This window comes from Condylostylus longicornis, unplaced genomic scaffold (assembly GCF_029603195.1).
Source record: "Condylostylus longicornis isolate FDR11 unplaced genomic scaffold, ASM2960319v2 ptg000079l, whole genome shotgun sequence".
NCBI lineage: Eukaryota > Metazoa > Arthropoda > Insecta > Diptera > Dolichopodidae > Condylostylus > Condylostylus longicornis.
In genome coordinates this window covers 220,657-240,888 of record NW_026578047.1, presented here as the reverse complement: position 1 = coordinate 240,888, position 20,232 = coordinate 220,657, and the positions used below count along the sequence as shown (strand labels likewise).

At 23.4% G+C, this 20,232-nt stretch overlaps 1 protein-coding gene across 1 annotated transcript in view; it reads left to right on the top strand.

The window, feature by feature from the left end:
- Positions 1 to 2,331: 2,331 nt before the first annotated feature.
- Positions 2,332 to 20,232, top strand: part of LOC129612919 (ets DNA-binding protein pokkuri) — a 37,335-nt gene continuing 19,434 nt past the window's right edge. Inside the window, exon 1 of the mRNA XM_055526757.1 lies at positions 2,332 to 2,412. The gene's annotated coding sequence lies outside the window, so the exon portion shown is untranslated. The remainder of the gene's footprint in view (positions 2,413 to 20,232) is intronic.

The window sequence follows — 20,232 nt, the reverse complement described above, 5'->3', positions numbered from 1 at the left end:
AAAATAATTGGACCCTGTTCTTTGCAATATAAGAAGCTACTAAATTTCATAACACATTGGCATTACTACAATAACACTGTGAAATATGTCTTAATTGAAGAGAAGAAGGTCTGTTCCTAAAGAATTTTTTTCTCCTAAACTTAATTGATAAATTTAGTATTTAGTATTTAGTAGTAAATAGTAAACAATGTGTAATATTTATTTTTTTTTTGATTTGAAGAGTGAAAGAGAAAAATAGTTACTCTTCTTGAGCTACACTCATTTCTCATATGAGATCGAATACACTACATTACTCAAATATTTTGGATTTTTCAAAGGAGAAAATTAATTTGGACCATTGAACGAAAATTTTGTAATTCAAATGTTCTTGTTTGTGTAGACTATTATGATGAAGAAGTAAAGTGTTATACATATGTATTATATAATCGAAAATCATGTTTTAGTGCTCTTATAAAGCAACAGTAATTGTACATTCAAACAGTAATCAAAACAGAAATTACAATTATTATGGCTCATCAGACAATTGGCGCGGTCGTCTTTAAATTTCCTTATTTTAAGAATAATGCTTTTTTTTTTGGCGACTTGCCTATTTCTGATTTTCGTTGTGCCTTTAATTTTAATTTTATTTTATTGTACTACTCTTTTTATTTTCGAAAAAAAAATATATTTCTATTTTTGGTAAAAAATCATTGTTTAAAATATTACAAAGAGAGGACGAGACAAAATAGAGAATTTTATATGAAGAAAAATACAATGATGTTATTGTGTGTACAATTCAAAAGTGTTAAAATTAAAATTTTCAATATTTTTTTAATGATTTATTTTACATTTTAGCACATTCGGTTTTGTGTCGTCTTATACTTTGTAATAATTTGGAAGAATATAGCTACAACATATGTATGCATGTGTGTATACAAAATAAAACAAAAGAAACAAATAATTTATTTAATATTAAAGGTAGAAAATTAAGTGAACCATAAATTTTTTGATTTTTTTTTGTTTTGGTGTTGTCTTCATTAACTCTTTTAATCTTTGTTTCATTTTTTGTAGGCAAATTTGAGTATAGAAGGTGATATAGGACATATTTCTTTAATATTAACTCAAAAATAGATCTTATAACAATTATGCATATTGTTTTATAAGTCTTTAACATTTGACATATTGAAATATTAGAATACAGAATCACACAATAGCAAGTATTCTTAAAAAAAAATTATTTTTTGAAAATTAAGAATTTTGCCATTATTACAATTGAATATTACATTTTCTCAAACCAGAACACAAAAAAAAACATCACTAGGTTCCAGACTTCTATAGAGAAAACAACACGTTTCGCTTGCCTAACACACAAGTTGACTAACACACAAAAATTCAAAATCTACAGACCATTTTGAAATCATTGATTACTTTAACTCAACCTTCGGCAAACTTTTGTTGATTATGAGCAAATGTGTATCATGTGACTATAACTATAGACCATTTGAGCTTATTACAATACCTACTTGCAAGAAGAAATTACATTTTCAACTGACTTTCTTCTGTATGAATTTTACGTGCCTATATATATATATTATATGAGATTGAGTTCTGAAAATTTTTTTGAAAAATTTTAATAGTCACAATCAAAAGTCTGCAAGAAGAATGATGGGCCGCATTTTAAAGTTAAATGGACCGCACTTTTCCGACAGCTGATTTAACTAATTATAGTGTAATTCCAATTATAATTTGAGCGAGAATAGAGTGTTGAATATACTCCGAATTTATGCGCCAATTTCAATACAACTTACTTAGTACAGAATTTAATGTATGATTTTAAAAAATTGCATACTTTCAAGATGAATTCCATAATAGTATTATTCACGTCAAAGGGCGTCTATAAAATGGCATGTTTAACGTCGCGTTTAGCCACTTTATTTAATCGTATTGTATTTCTAGTATCGCTTAATTAATTTATTAGTAAAATTTTAATATTTGATTGCTAAATAAAGCAGATTGCTGATAAGCTTATATTTTATAACATAAATGCCTCAACTTCGGCTTTAAAGATCTTATCATATATTATGCTAAAATTTTATTCATAATTCAGTTTAGTGGTTCTTTGTTCCTAATAGGGTAAATTTCAAATCAAAGGTTTGTATACATACATAGATAATTTTAAAATAAAAGCGAATTGAAAGAAATTCACCAAATTCAACACATAATTTTATTTCACCACAATTTTTTTTTTATATTTTGTTAAATTAAACGCAAATATTTATGAATATTAAAATTATTTAATAAATATTTTTCAAATATCTAGTAATTAATTTTTTTTTTCTATTTTTTATTTTCAGAATATAAAAAAAATTATTACAAAACAGTTTACATTAAAAAAACAAAAAAATTAACCATAGTTCAAAAATGATGTAACAAGTAAGTAAAAAAAAAATTTTTTTTTTCAATTTTTCTTCTCTATTTATTTAATTTAATTATAAATATTAAATAATAATATAGAATATTATAACTAGTCTACATTTCTAACTACATTTTATTAAAATTTATAAATAAAATATCTAGATAATAAATTTGATCAGGAAATTAATTTAAATGATTCTAAAATATTTTTAAAAAAAAAGTAGTTTAATTTAAACTTTAAACTTTTTAAGAATAATCAGGAAATTTATAAATGTTTGCCTATTATGCGCGTAATTATTGTTTAAAGAATTTATTGTTATATTTCATTTCGAAAAAAAAATACTTTAATTATGAAAAATTACAATATTTAATTTTATATTGTATTAATAAAAAAATTTCAAATAGAATTCAAGTTCAGCCTGTTCTAATTTGTTTCGAATTTGTAGTTTTAACACTATTTACAAAAAAAAATTTTTGAAAAAGTATTTCTTAGTGCCACTATGTCCGTCCGTCCGTCTGTCCGTGTGTTTATTTTTAAAACCTCTACACCCTTCAAGATACAAAGCTGAAATTTTGTGTTTACGTAAATTTTTACTAGAAACTTATTATTGTAGAAGAAAATTTTTACCTATTCCCCTCTTTCTAAAAGTTATAAACCCCAAAAAACCATTTTTTAACTATTTTATGTAGCGAAACCATAATATTTTTTCAAGCGTTGCAAAATCATAAAAGTAGCCATTGACTTCTTTTGAAGAATTTATGGGTAATGTAGAAATCTGAAATTTTAGACACTAAAAAAATATTTCATTTCTAAAGAAGAAATTTTTTTTTCACCCCTCACTCTCCCTCAACTTATCTTTCTATCGGCTTTCGAAATTTTGTAAAATTTGAATTTTTGGTACCTTATATTTCCAAAACAAACACAGAAAGCTAACGGTAAATTCCATACCATTTAAAAAATATAACTATTTTCATCTTAACTCATGTAATTAACCCTTTATTTCGAGCATTATGTTAAAGTCTCTTTACATTTTTTTTAGTTGTTTCATCCTAAATGTATGCAATCTTTTAATTATATTCGTATATGAATGAAAATAATTTTAATAATGTTTTAGTACCAAGATTATCAAGATAGAAAAAACATTATTTTCACTTGTTAAACGGAAAAGTGCTACCGTACAAATTATTGGTTTGACCCAACTTTATTTATTTATAGGATATTTTAAATAAATTATAATTATTATTAAAAAAAAATGTGATAATCATGAAATTAAGAAGAATCATTTGACATTGATTAAGATTTTTTTTTTTTTTCGGAAAAAACAATGTTGCAACTAGTTTTAATTGTATTTTAAAATTTAATATAAAAAATATTACTATACTTGGATGAATGTGTGTTTTAACAAATAATTAATAAAATTATTTTAATTTAAAACCAAAAAAATTTTTCATATCTAAATTTAAACTAGAATTCAACGTTTTCAAGGTATTTTTTTTTTAAAAATATAACAAAAAAAAATTTAAGCGTGTGAATTCTGCCAAAAAAGTAGACAAATTATTGCATCTAATTAAAAGTTCATAGATCTTTCGTCATATTTGTAAGAAGTGGACATATGTTTGAATTAGACACTTACGTACAAACAAATGTGTGTACATATAAATGTGTGTATATGCAAATCAATCGACAATAATCACGTTTGACTTAAATTTTTTAGTTATTAAATATGAATAAAATAGAGAAAAAAATTTGGACTGTAAAAAACCTTCACTTTTTATACAATATTTAGAATTCAGTACAAACACACATACACTTACGTACTCATCAAAAATTTCTAGTTTTCCAACAATAATCGTTTTAAAATTTTTTTTTTCCATTTCATTTTCTTTATCTATTCAAATTTTTTCTTTTTCGTTTTTTGGTTACCAAATAAGCAAAAAAAAATATAGATAGTTGTATGTCTAAAATGTATAGGTGGGTAGGTACCTCAAATCTCATCGTTGTCATAATTATAATATTAAAATTATTAAAATATTAAAATTTTGATTGAAATACGAGTCTAATGACCTGTCTATAATATCATTATTAAACCATTTATGGAAAAAGAAAAAAAAATTATATATATACATACATTCATACACACGTTATTTTATATACCCTTATGTACCTACATATGTACATATCTATGTACTTTATTTACATATACTTTTGTTGTCATCTTACTACTATTCAATCGAAATTTCTAATTTTAATGAAGTTTTTTCTCTGTGTTATTCTCTATATGTACATACATATGTATGTAGGTAACATACAAAATTTGTCAAAATATATGTATGTATATGCACAAGCAAGAATGTCTAGTGGTAATTATTATGCAAAATATTATTATCGATTCAACCGAATATTAAATTTATTAAAATTTGTATATTAATATATATATGTACGTCTGTTTACATACATACGTACATACATATTGTGATTCGTTTAATAATGACCGTGACCTATGATTATTTAATTATTGAAAAAAAAAATATTCATAAATGCATAATATTATATTCATTCCCTTATGTAATTACACATGTATGTATGTATATTTATAAAGAAGATTGTATTGTGATTATAATTTAAAATATTTTAATAGATTAATGATTAAGAATTTTTTTTTTATCATAAATTAAGTAAAATGATTGTACAGCAGCCATTGTATGTGGTGAATAATTATGAAGTTATTTCAAATATTTGAGAGAGAAAGAAAAAAATACTGTACATACTAAAAATAACGAGAAATGTCAAATATACAAATTTTTACATAAAATACATACATATGTAGCTTGTCGCTAAACTGACAAGTCATTGAATCCCACTTTGAGGCTGTTTTTAAGAGCACAAAAATATGAAAATACTTACATACATAATGGAATTTTAATAAGAGATTTTATTATAATATAAGAGAATAGAAAATAAAATTACTCTCAAATCTCAGTTTAAAATAATTGTCAATTTAATAATTTATTTTTCGATTATTATCGAATTATTTCGATTATTTTCGATTATATTCGAATTCTTGATGGGCAAAGTATAACTATGTATGTGTATGTATATTAAAATATCGTTGTTGAACTGATGATGTAAAAATAAAGTGGTCGGTAGAGAGTATAGTGAGTTTGCGTCAGCGCAAAAATCTTTAATTCTCAAATGATATCAAAATGAAATGATAAACATAACATAAATACATATAAAAATTTCCCTAATCTAAATTATATTTGTAATTTTATTATATTATACAATCTAAGATTTCCGTTAATAATAAAATTATTAGCATGACAAGAGCATTTCTATTACAGTAAATCAAGAATTTTTGTTGTTTTTAATTTGCAAATTAAAATTTTTTCAGAATTTCAAAAATTATTAAGGAAAAAAAAGTATTCAACCAAAAATTTACCATTTTGACAATGGTTATAGGAGGACGGGAAGGTCGGGGAGAATATTTACAAAAAACCGAAGAAGTTCGAGAGAATAAGAATTTTTTTTTGTTTTGTTTGTTGCCAATAATTTATTCAATTTATTAACAAAATATTTAATTATTTTATTAAAATTAATTTAACACAAATTTTAATTTCCTGAGTAAAAAGAAGAGCGAAAAAAAGAAAAATTTATACAAAGAATAAAATTTGATAAATTGTGGAGAATTAAAAATGATTAGATCAAAAATAAATCACAAAAAAACAAAAAATATTTTTATGCGGAAGATTTTTTTTTGTCTTACTAGATTTTTGCGCATTTTTTTCTCTTTTTGTTTTACAAATTCTTCAAAATATTGACATAAAAATGTTTTTTTTTTCGTTTTTCTTGTTTTTCCATTTCTTGTTAGTTTTTTTTTTTGTGTTTTAAATTTTTTCTTTATAATAAAAACTGATTTAAGCTGTCATTCTTGTGTTGATCATTATCGGAAGTCGATAAACTTTTTATTCGTTTTTACTTGAATTTCTATAAATACTGAATTTCGGGGTTCATGGTTAGGTTTCAGGAAATTTTTATTTTTTCACAATTTTAAATACAGTACCTTTATAAAAAGTTGAAACGTGAAATTTTCCTTGCAATTGTATAACAAGAATTTCTAGTTTCTAAATACTTGAATTTCTATTAATTTTTTTTTTTATTTTTACAAAATTTAATACAAAAAAAAAAATGAGAATCTAGATTTGATTTACCTTTTCTAAAATTAGATAAAATTATAAATAATGTCATTATTGTTATATTCAAAATGCTGGTAACTATGAAATTAATTTTATTTTTTAAATGATAAAATCAAATTTTAATAAAATTTGTCAAACATTTTGAAAAATAATAATTAATTGTTTAATCGCGGAAATAATTTTTAATTTACAAATTTTAAATATTGCATGTATATGTATATTAAATTAAAAATAAAAGTATAACATTAAAAAAATTTGAAACTTTGAACTTATTTCAATAATTTTGTTGAATCATAAGATTCATTTTAGAGTACAATTTTCATTTTCTAATTCATGTTATTCTCAATTTAACAGTAAAATCTTAACAGTAGTAATATCAAATTATTATTAGAGAATCCTGCAATTGAAATTCATAAGCTGATTTGTGTTAATAGTGTAATAATAATGTTACCATTGCATTTTTAAGTTCAAATATTGCAAAAATATAAATTAAATGTGATTGAATTATTTAATTAATATACAATTGCAATATATTTTACGTTATTTACAGAATCTACCGAATTTTTACATTGTTAAATTCGCTACCATAAAAGAATTTAGTATTCTAATAAGATTCTTGGCCTCTAAATTTGTAAAACAAATTAAATATTATTTCTGTGGAAATACAAATCGTATGTAAATCTGATTTATTCCGGAATACAATTTTAGATCGTAAATTAATTCAGTGTGTGTTCTATTCAATTTAGAAAACTAAAATTTTATAAATAAATTCAAATTCAATTGATTTATTATTAACAATTAATAATAATTTTTGATAATTGTATGTTTATTTTTTTAATTAAATATTTTTAGTCATTTTTATTAATTAATTTATTAAAATACATACTTATAATATATATAGAAATCATAAATTAAAAATAAAATTAAAAGCATTTTTAATTCTCCTCCTGCCTACATTATTTTTATTCTTCCTTTCTGCCGCTCTACACGGTACTACGACTGTAATCGCTATTACATACAATATCAATACAATTTAAAATTGTTTTTGATTAATTAGACCGGATATTAAAATATAGGAGTTAAAATAATAATCTCTTATAATTGGCGATTATTACAATCAATAAAACAGTAAAGTAAACTATGCTTAATTTTTCTGATATTTATTTCTGTTTTGTCATGCCATTTATTTAAATGCCATTTTTATTTCTCTTTCGTACATTTTCTGTTCATTTGACATTTAAATTAATTAATAACCATAAACAACAAATAAAATAAAATAAAAAAAACCTACTTATTATGTGTACAACTTCCTTCAATCAATCAAAAACATTTAAAAATTTTTATTTTTAAAATAAATTTTTGTTATAAAATATTAAGGTATACGCACATATTTCACGCGGAAACTATGACATTTAACCAGTTTGTTGTTTTTGTTTTTTTTTTTTTAATATGTTAATTTTATTTTGATTAAAAACTTTCAAGTTTTTAAATTCTTTCTGTTTATTTTTTTTTATTGCCTTTAATTCTGGAAAAAAAAATTATTCATAAGAAACTAAAAACGAAAAGAACAAGAAAGAAAAAAAAGAATTTGAATATTTTTTTTTTTATTATTATTTTTGTCAGAAATTTTATAAAGTCACCACACACCACATCACAGTATTGTTGCATAGTAGAAGAACAAGAACGAGAGAAAACAAAAACAAAATCTCCTTTAGAGCATTTAGAAAGGAGAGAGACGGCACCGGTGTAACGAAACAGAAAACCAGATCAAAAGACGGAATAAAAATTAAATGTGAAAAAATAAAAAAAAAGCAAAAACCGAAATAATGATGGTTGATTAAGGCGCCCCGTGGGAGGCGGCAGTTACCTATAACAAATTTTTAGATTATTTTACTCGATTTTTATTGTTATTTTCTTCTTATTTTACTGCTCTTGTTTTTTTTTTGGTTTTGAGTTGTTTTCCTCTTGCCTTTTGTTTGTTTGATTTTGAGGTCATCAAAGGTGGATTAGAAGATTCTTTTTTCCTAAAAATTTTGTTTTTATTTTTTCTCCTAATAATCTTAATTCGAATTCGATACGATTTGATTTGTTTTTTTTTTCTTCCTAAACATGTTATTTTTTTTTTGGTTTTTCTATAAGTATTTTAGAGTTGTCGTTATTGTTTTCTTTTCAGAAATATAATTATTATGCGTAATATTCTAAAAACATAAAATTAAAACAACAACACAAAAAATGGCAATAACTTGTCCAATGAACTCCAAATACAACAAATAAAAAAAATAAAAAAACAAAAACTAAAATCGATTAATTTTTTGCTTATTCTTTTCAATTTTAAATTGATTAGTTAAAAAATATCGATTTATTCACCCATTATGTGCAAGTGTACACCTTATACTCTAATTCCACCCGTTAACTTTTTTAATTTTACATTGTCTGATGTTGAAATTTTTTAGCTTTAGTTTGAATAACATCCAAATTATTTTAATATTGTAGTTTGTCATACTACGTAATTCAGCAACTAGCTGAATATGCAATAAACAAGCTGAATTGCACTGAATTGTATACCTTTTAAGACAGTATAACTTCAATTCGCTAAGCAGTATATGTATATCTTATTGAGAATAATTACTTTTAAGTAAAGCTTGCTGAATTGCTGAAAAATTTCAAGTTGAAGGTCACTCTCTGAAATTAAATTATGGTAAAGGTGTACATATTTTGTATATACTCTCTCGCTTATGTATAGTAATTTAGTTTTCAAATAAATAATTCGAAATAATATTTTCATTTTTCAAAAAAAAAAATTAAATTAGTGTCAGTTTTTATGAATTAAAATTCAATAATTCGACATGGTTTTTAAAAATTAATGTGTATACTCGATTTCGAACTTTGTTTTTTTTTCTTTTCGGTAAATCAAAAGTTAGTATTATGAAATCTTATATAAAATTACGATGTGAAAATAAAATTAAAATTTGGGGAATTTTATGTAGGCAGGTAGATGCTGAAATATTATAAATTTACCGTTATTTTTATTATTTTTATAGAAATTAATTACTAAATATAATTATAGTAAAATTTCTAAAATTAAATTCTCAATAATCGTTTTTAAATACGAGATTTATTTTTATATCGTAAATTTCGTATAAATCCATAAAAATCTAATATTATTGTTGTTTTTTTTTTATCGGAAAACTTTAATTATAAAATGAAATATAAAAATTTCAAATTAGGTCATTTTAAATCGAATTTATTTTTATTTTTTATTATTGAATTAATTTTTATATAAAAAAAAATTTTGCTAAACCATTTAAATTACGAGATAAATTTTATGATGAGTTTTCTTTGTCTTTAATTCTTATTTATTTATTTAAGAAAATATAATGTTCAAATATTTTTTTTTAAAGAACTGAAAGTCGAGATCAATGCAAAATATTAGAAAACAAAACCAGTCACAAAATAGCTTTGTGTTTATTTAAATTTCTAAACTCAATTTCTAAGTAGCATTCTAAGGCGGCATCACAATAGTATTATTTTTTTTAGTACGGAGCCTTTATTAATAACACATTTTGTTCAATAATTGTACAATTAATTATGATTCGTCTATAAAATTCTATTATTTATTTAATTTTTTTTGAAAATAATTATTAATCGTTCTAAAACAGACTGCTGGCGCTTACTACTTGTTAGAGCAAAAAAAAAAAACAGAAGCAAAATTTTATGCTTTCTAATCACTTTAATTTTCTTTATTATTTTATTAATTTTATTATTATATTTTTCTTCAATAGATTAAAATTAAAATAATAATTTTATTATTTTTCATTTTCAATTTATGTTTACATTTCTTTATTTCTTAACACATTTTCAACAATATTGGAAACATAAAATATGCTCATTAATTTCGTTCTGTTGGTTTGTCGAATTTAAGAATTCTAAAATTTTATAAAGAATTGGATTTTTGCAAGAAGAAAAATTTTCTTCTCAATATACATAGAAAGAAATTTTTAACTAATCATTCCTGCTACAGTAAGTAAATTGCCCTTCAAAGATTTTTTAAATTCTGTAAACGTAGAGAAATAGCAATTTACATCATGTACGGCGTGATTCACCAGTAATAAAAGTTACAATGAAAAAATTTTAATTGTAGTTCACCATTATCAAAGTCGTTGTTTTTTTTCAAATCGTGCAGAAATCTTGAAATTTTTAAATATATTCTAGAATAATTAAACATCAAAAAATTTTATTTGATTTTCCTCTAATTTCATCCGCTTTTGAGTTATCAGGTCTCACAGTCCGCCAAATTTCAACTTTTAACTAATTTCAATTTCTTTCAGATTATATCAATTTTCTCCTAATTCTGGCGGTATTCAATTAATTATATAATTAAATTACAGTTTCTACTTGGAAATGTGCTGCTTTACAAGCCATTGATTTCAATTTAATATCAATATTAAATTTTTTTATTTGAAAATTTTTTCATTTAATTTTTTTTAACTCGAAAAAAAAACATAAAATGTAAACAATTTTTTTATAGTAGTTCGCATTTTTAATCGTCATATATTTTTTATTTTTATAATTTATAAATTAAATATGCGCGCATCGCCACCTCAATAATTTATCGGATTTGTAAAACGAAAAATATATATTGTGTGTGTGTCTGTGTGTGCATGTGTGCGTACTCTTATGATTATTATATTAAAAAGTAATTATTTTACTCTTGATTATTTTAAGTAATATTGTTTTTAAAAATAAAATAAATAAATTCGGAGAGTATACAGAAAACAGAAAAAAAAAAATATTTTTAATATGGAAACTTGAGATATTTGTGATATAAATTTAAAAAAAACTCTTTGATATTGATTCAAAATTTATTGAAGAGGAAAAAAAAAATTAGTCATAATTAAAATAAATATTTACATTAGATTAATTTTTAAAAAATAATTATTTTCGCAAATCTTTGCATTTCTAATCCAATTTGCCTCTATTAGAGTGTGGTTCAAAAACTTACTACATATACGTGTTTGCTTACTAGCTATAATAATTGAATAAAATCTAATTGATAATTGTAATGAAATTTGTAAGTTACAGTGAACTTGATCATAATATTGTGATTTTTAAATCGCAATTTATTGCTTCAACAGTCGCTCAAATGTGAACTTGTTTTTTATAAAATTTAATAAAAATGCTGATTTATGCGAATTATAGTAAAGGCGGTATATCATAACATTCAAATAAAAATTTTGATTTTGTGCAGTATTTTGATTGTGTTCCGTTATCATTGATTTTTCATGATAATTACAACTGTTTCGATTCTAAAATATTAAAAATTTGATTTTGATTATTTAAGATTTTATGATAAATTTCTTTTTATAATGGCCACAATAAAACGAATTGGGCTGATTTTGTCGAAAGTGGTATAATTCCTATTTTCCATATATTGGGAAATTTAAGGGCATGCGTTTGTATCAATGTGCAATAGAGTTGTACAGCAAAATTGTTTTTGTATATTTTATGTCAAAATAGAACTCTATTGAAATTGTGATTTTAAACTTGGCAGAGAAGGTGTCTATAGCTCTCTAAAAAACCCAGCTCAATTTTTAATAACTTTTAAAACCATAATGCGACAAAATTATTGAAATTAATAAAGTTTTTTTTTGGAAATTACTTTTAGCAGTAGTTTTAGTATATAGTGTTACTCCACTCGATTCCCATGGAATCTACCAATCTAGTAGTTATTAAATTCAATATGAAGTGAATGAAATTTCATTTGCAAATGACTAGAGATGGCGATTGCATTGCTTCAATTCTATTTTAAAATGTAACCAATCAAAAATAGTTAAAATATTTTTATTAGTATTTTTAAGTATTACGGAAATTATTACTATAATTTTTAATAATTTTAACAAGCACACGTAAATTAAATGCTATAAATAATATTATAAATCCAATTTACCTATAATTATAATATAAAATATCAAAATACATTAAATTTGATATTATAATTATAATGAACAGATCTTGTTGTAATCACAAATGCACATAATAAAAATATTCTGGAATATAATAACAGCATCGCATTCAAAATTACAATTAACAGAAGCAACAACAAACAATACCGCAACAACAACACAATATCTAATCAAATTCAATAACAACAATAACAAAATAAAAAAAAAAAAACTGCAAAATAACATAAACCAGAGAGAGCGACTAACTATAAAAATAAAAACAACAAAAAAAAATATTAAAATAATTTTTTTCTTTACTTCACTCTTTAATCTTATAGTTTTAATCAAAGATCATATGGAGCCTATATATTCAAAAATTATAAGTACTAAGGATATTCGAAAAATAAAAATAAAAAAAAATTCTCTCTATATGTACCTACTCGCCTATAAAATTTATAACATACGGAAACTTCTTAATTCAACAAGAATCCCATAAATGGCTTTTAACATCTTCTGGTATTCAAAATAAAAGCAAAAAAAAAAAACAAAAAGATTAAATAGCAATTCTTACAACACAAACACATTTACACGTACATAAGAAAGTAATCATAATGAGAAGAAAAAAAAACCCGTTCAATTAGATATCAAAACTTGTTATGCATCTCCGTTTCCTTTTACCATAACAGTTTTTGTTGTTATTTTGTTTTTACCTCTTTACCTCATCTCTTACTCTCTTTTTTCTTGTTCTTGTACATTTTCTTCACTTATTTTGTTTAGTTCTTTTCATTTATTGTAATGTATATGTAAGTACAATTGTGCATAGCTTTTGCTCATTTTCATCAAATTTCAATATTTATATTGTATACGCTGAAATTGTTGGTATGCTGCAAATCTCTCAATAAGGAATATAAGGCAGAAAAAAAAAATGTAGTAGAAAAATATGTAGTAAATAAAATCTAGCTGCTGAATTGAATTGGTTTTGGAATAAAGTAGCAAAAGAAAAATATTATTAGTTTAAATTCGTTTTTGTTGCAAGAAAACTATGTAAGTATGCCGAGGTTTCTGAATGAAAATAGAAAAAAGAAATTTCTGGTATAAAACAAGATTCTAAGCGGAATACTAAGCATACTCGATTGTACTCTGAGACAATTAGAGCCTTTTCAAAAACTGAAAAACCTTTCTTACCTTTCCCTCCAATATGTGAAATTTTTTATTTAATTCTTTGATAAAGAGGCAATTTTTTGTACAGTAATGTTTAATCATGTTCTCTTTTTAAATTGATTATTTTAATTGGTAGCAATATTGCTACTTAATTATCAATAAATTAGCTTGTGATCATTTCTTACACAGACGATTTATTTTTTTTTAGTTTTTATTTAAGTATTCATGCACTGCATTTTATTTAAACTTCTGTTGGTTCATCAATATCATGGTGATTTTTTCACAAACAGTGATTACAAAAAAACTTCAGGAACGCAAGTGAATATCACACATATACGTACATACTTACATACGTCATACAAAATCAAAGTATTTTGAACATCCGCTTTCAGGAAAATGATTTTTTTTTTTATTTCACTTGCTTATATTTTTTCCACCATTAACTTTACGGAAAAAATATTCGAAGAATTGAAAATAATTGAATAATTAATAATATGAATGCCTTTTTATAATGGTAATCAAAAAATTTTTTTTTCGTATTCTTTAAATTACAAAAACTTGCATAAATGTAAAAAGTATAAAGAATTATACGCGCAAGTACTTGCATGCAAGATAAATGTAGTTAGCTTCTATTTCTAAAATGTAATCAATGTTAATTTCTTCTACCTTTTTAACATTATGACAGTAACAAGCACTTAAATGCGAATGCGAGATTTTTGTATTAATAAAAAATTTGCAAATGTGTGTACATAGTTATCTGTAATACGTGTTCAAATGGACTTATATACGTGTTCAAATGTATTTACATACAAATGTAAGTAAGTATGAGTTAGATATGCATTGTCGAATAGTTAAATTTAAGGTAAATTGAAGTTAAATAAAATCACAAAGTATTTTGTGGTTGAATACACACATATTTTGCAGTTTATATTGCAACTATTCTATTATAACCTTTAATAATTTATTATTATTATAATACATTCGTATACGCATCAATTTTTTTTATTATTCATATCCTCTTTATAAAATTGTATTTAATACTGACGCGTACAATAAGTACTTGTATCGTGAATGTTTGCATGTAATATTCATAAAAAAAAAAAATAGAATAGAGGAAAGATCAACTAACAATGATTATTAATGATTTACGAGTTTTAGTTATATTTTACAAGAATATATGTGTATGTATGTATAACAATAATTTATGTTGATCTTATAATGAATGGAATGGAATTGAATCAGATCAAAGTTGAATTAAGAATTTAATTCATATATAAAATCTATGATTATTTTGTAATCATGCGTGAATCATTTTTATTATTTCCATTATAATTGTATAACATTTTGTATACGTATACAACATGTTTGATTTTATATGTGTATTCAAGCAAAATTTTGCAAAATTTTTTTGTAAATATTAAGTACTAAATATTAACAAAATATTTCTTAGATCTTCATCATTATATTTCATGCATTTTCTATGAAATTAAAAATACAATCTAAGATATTAAAATTTTTTTGTTAAACCAAAATTAATAATTCAGAAATGAGGAAATTTTTCTAAATATTACGAAAACATACGATATTTTACGAATGGTATGAAATTTCACGAGTTTTAAAATAAAAATGGCTTACCAGAGCTGTCTATTAAAATTTGCAATAGAAATACATGCCATTGTGAATTCGTGATTGTATTAGAAAAATTTCCAGTGGTATAGAATAAAATGTTGTAGTATCCAAATTGAATGATCCAAATTGTAGTATGCAAATGAATGAATCGAAAGCTTTTTAGGTATGAAAATTTAATGGTAGCATGAGAGACGAGACGCCATTGTATATGGAAAAGTGAGAAAGCATATAGTACTTTTGCTTATAAGTTATGGAAATCCATGAATCGGGTGAAATTTTAAGTCATTGCGGAGTCGAAGATGGTGGAGAGGAGAGTCAGTATAATGAAATTTTGTATTTCCGCCGAGGAACGTATGGCCTAACGACAGCTTGCAAAACTGTGCTCTGTCAGAGGTTTAGATGCAAAAAAAATCAATTATTAATATTTAACATGGAAACTTTTGATCTCATATAGTAAAGTTTTTCAAATTTTCGATTTGAAATTTAATGTATTTACATACACATTTATACACCTAACAAAAAACGTACAAATAAAAAATAATAACCACAATTTCTCAATAAAAAGCATAATATTGTCATCATCAGCATCAGGAAAAGAATTTCCTGACTCATTTAATTTCCAAGAATTGACAGCTTATTTTCTTTTATTTTTTATTTCTTCTCAGTTTTTGTTTTCATTTATTTCTTCCTATAAATGGACAGTCAGAATATCAAATCTCCTCATCATCGACTTTTTGGTTTTTTTCTTTCTCTTTCTTTCTTTCTTTCTTTTATTTATATACCATTGCGAAAACTTAACAAAACGGCAGGAAAAAAAACTTTTTTTTTTTGTTTTTTTTTTTTTTATCAATACCTTAATTTCAACCTCCTATAATGTTTTTTTTTTTTTTATAAATTATTATTATTATATAAGCATAAAGCTAATAAAGGTAAAAAAAAAAAAGTATAAAAGAAAAAAAAAATGAAATAAAAATTTTTAAATGAAAGAAAGAAATCACCGAAAACAGGAACCTCATCCAACGTTATTTACTATGCGATCACCAAAGAAGGAGGAAATTGCAAAATAATAAAAAAAAAAAAAAACTGATACATCAAAAGAAAACTTAAAAAATGTGAAAAAGCAAAACAAAAAATTGATTTCGAAAACGTCAAAAAAAAATTTTTTTTCTAAAACATTTTCAAAATATTTTCAACGAAAATGTGCTTTTGTCTCAGAGTAAGCTTAAGTCAGGCCAATAAAATATGTAGGGAAAATTTCTTAATTGTTCTCAAATTAAATACAAAAATATTTTTCAAAAAACCGTATAACAGTTAATTTAATAGCTTATGATGACTATTTAATTTTTTTTATCCAGCACGTAAGGCGATCTCACGACCTTGTTGTCATTACTAACTGATTATCACTACTACATTAAAGAAAAACAATGTTCGAACTATCTTCATTTCTTAAACACAAATATTTCCTAATATTTTTGTAAACTTTTACAACATCAACATGTTTGTTGCCTGTTTATATAATTTTCCTTTTGAACAAATTTTTTTACATTTTAATTTTACAGAGATGGCAACTAAACTATTACGTCGATTCAAATCGATTGCGTTAACTGAAATTTGTAATCAGTTTGTAGAAAATTACAAAACTGTTTGATTGCTTAATTGTATGCTATCATACGGTTGCATGTGTATGCACTTGTATAAAAACGTATGGAGTACAAATGTGAAGTAAAATTCAAAGCGTTCCAAAACTTAAAATTGCATATCTGCGTGAGCCTTTAAGAGCGTATAAAAAATTAGATATTAGCCTATTGTTAGATAAATTTAAATTTCAAACCAATAATAATATTTTATAATTACAGCAACAAGAAATTTCCTCATTCAAGTAAAAAAAAAATTGATCCTTATTAAAATTCCTTGAATTCATTTCTAACTTAAATTCTCAATTTACACACATTTTTATTACAATTCTTTTACTCTTTTCTTTTTTTTTTTATAAATAAAAATTGAGTTAACATTGAATATGATGGCCCAGAGTAGTAGTACTAGGTAATGGATTTTCGCGGAAAATTTAATATATATGTATATATTTTTTTTTTAGTTTTTATTTATTGTGCGCAATAAAAATACCAATCATCCTTAAACCGAAACGATAAGTTTTTGTTTTTAATTTTATGTTTTCTTTACATTTTTAATAAAATATTTTTATACATACCGTCTTTTTGGAATTTTTGCAATTTTCTGGTAAAATTTAAAATATTACAAATGAAAAAGGTAGATATTGTAAAATTATAGAATGCAATAATAACAGAATGAATAGAATTTGACAAAGAGGATATTATGATTTTTTTGATTATGTTTGCATTTATGTTTTTGTGTATGAATATTGTACGTTTTTTGCTTAAAATTCTTGATTTTTGTATTCAACTTGTAGGTACGTTTTTAAGGTCAGTTGTACTTAGAATTACATATAAAAAATAATGCAAGTGTTGTTTATGTCATTATGTAATTTATGAAGGCATGACAGTTTGTTTGACATTAAAATATTTTGTAAGCTTTATTGAAGTAAACAGTAATGAATATTGAAAATTAGAAATATTGCCGTAGATATCTAACTTTTAAAATTCATGTTTGTAATATTTAAAATTTTAATTGGCAAAAAAAAAATGTCAAATTTGACATTTTGATTCAACTTGTTAAATCACATGACATTTTACTGATTTTTGCATTAAAGTTTTCGAATACTAACATTTTATTTCGAATTTTGATTTTCTTTTATTAATAATATTAAATATGAATAAATACATAATCTCAGTGTATATTTATAACAAAAATAAAATAAAACGGCAACACTTATTATTTTCGTTCCTTTTGAGTACATTGTGCACACATATACATGTATGTATATCATTTTAGTATGATATTATAAAAGATCAGCTTTTTTTTTTGCATTTTCTTTATATTTTATTATTATTTTTACTAAAAAAAATCAATTGAAAGAGGAAGTTAAGTACATATCTATATGAATATCCTAAAAATGGACATATCTTAATGTAAGTACTTATTCACTATAGGTATATGTATGTATAAACATTATATACAACATGTTTTATTGCAACATTTGCTTCTTGCAAAAATCAAATTTTTATGCATGAAAAGAGTTGAACCTTTACTTTAAAATATAAATTGATGATACGGATGGATGCGATTGTTTAATAGTTAATAAATGATTTTGTACTTTTTTTCCAGTATGCATTCAAACTTAACTTATATACATTCATACATACATTCATACATACATTCGGTACGATTATGTTTAAGGGATATCATACCATACTGTATGTGTACATACTATAAAAGAGAATGATTATGAAAAATAGAGGTGTTGTATATATACTTAGTAAGCGCATACAAAGAGGAGTCTAAAAATAAAAGGAAATTTGTAAAATAATCATTTATTAGATAAAAGAAAAGAAAAAGACAAAAATAATCAAAACGTTTCTTAAAAAGGAAAGACCAAACAAAAAAATTGATTGCAATTTTATGCAAAAAAGCATAAGAATAGTAAAGGATACAACAACAAGAGCAACCAAGAAAGAAAAATGAGTCGATCACGACAAAAAAAATTATCAAGAATCCTAATGTGCATATGTAGGTACCACAATTTTTAATAAAATTTGCTGTAAAATAAAAAAAAAAATTGATATTTTAACAGATGGATCGGTGATTAAGTGCGAAATATCAAGTAAATTTTTATGGATTTTTTGGGGAATCAAAAAATCGGGAAACAGAAAATGCGAAACTATAAAAACAAAAACTTATTTAGTTCCTGATTTTATAGAATATTTTTCATATTTTTATATACATACATACAATTTGCTTGGAACGCTCATGCCCCAATTCAAAAAAACCCCTTTTTCAACTAAAAATAATCGATTCCTGGCTGTTTTTAGAATCAGTCAAAAATCATTTTCTGTCTATCAGAGAGTTAATGAACAACATTCGTTACTCTCACATTGCAACAATTTTGACTTTTATATTTACTGCAAAAAAAAATTAGGTTATTGACTTTTAAATAATTTTATTACTATAACAATAACAAAATTTTCTCTCAGTGTATTCTAATATTAACAAACAAATTTTTTCTCAGTGTATTCTAATGTTAACAAACAAATTTTCTCTCAGTGTATTCTAATGTTAATAATGTTAAAAGTATAAAATAATTTAAGAAAAATAAGTAAAGTACCGAGTATGCAACATATAAGCATATCGGTGAGAAATAACAAAAAAAAACTTCTCTTTTTCATTCGTTTGCTTCACCCGCTCCACTCCATCTAGTTTACATTACAACAATAAATACATATGTATGTATATATGTAGGTACATAAACGCATAATAATTAATAAAACGATGGCTGGCTGGGCTTCTTTCTTTCTACTTCTTATGTTTTCAACATCACAATTACAATACATACGAACAGTTATGTTATATCGTATAGGTATACATACATATTTCCTATATTAACATTAATGATTTACATTAACATACATTTATGTTATGTTTAATTTTCTTTCTTAAAAACTGGTTTAAACGGAAACAATACCATTATAATCAACATCATAATCATTTTTTAAAGTTTAGAGAAGGCAAACAAACAAAAAAAAAAATCACAATAAACACACAAAACAAAAAATATGTAGTTGCGTCGATTGAATAAAGGTAAAAGAGAAGACCCATTAATATATAAAGAAAATTATTTAAATTGTAAAGAAAGAAAGAAAGAAACAAGACAAAAAAGAAAAAGTTAAATAATGGTAAAAAAGCAAAGAAGTGTTTTTACTACTGAAGTGAAGATCTGCTTTTGCTCTGACGCACATACTGACATACAACACAAAACATATTCACCTAAATATTATTA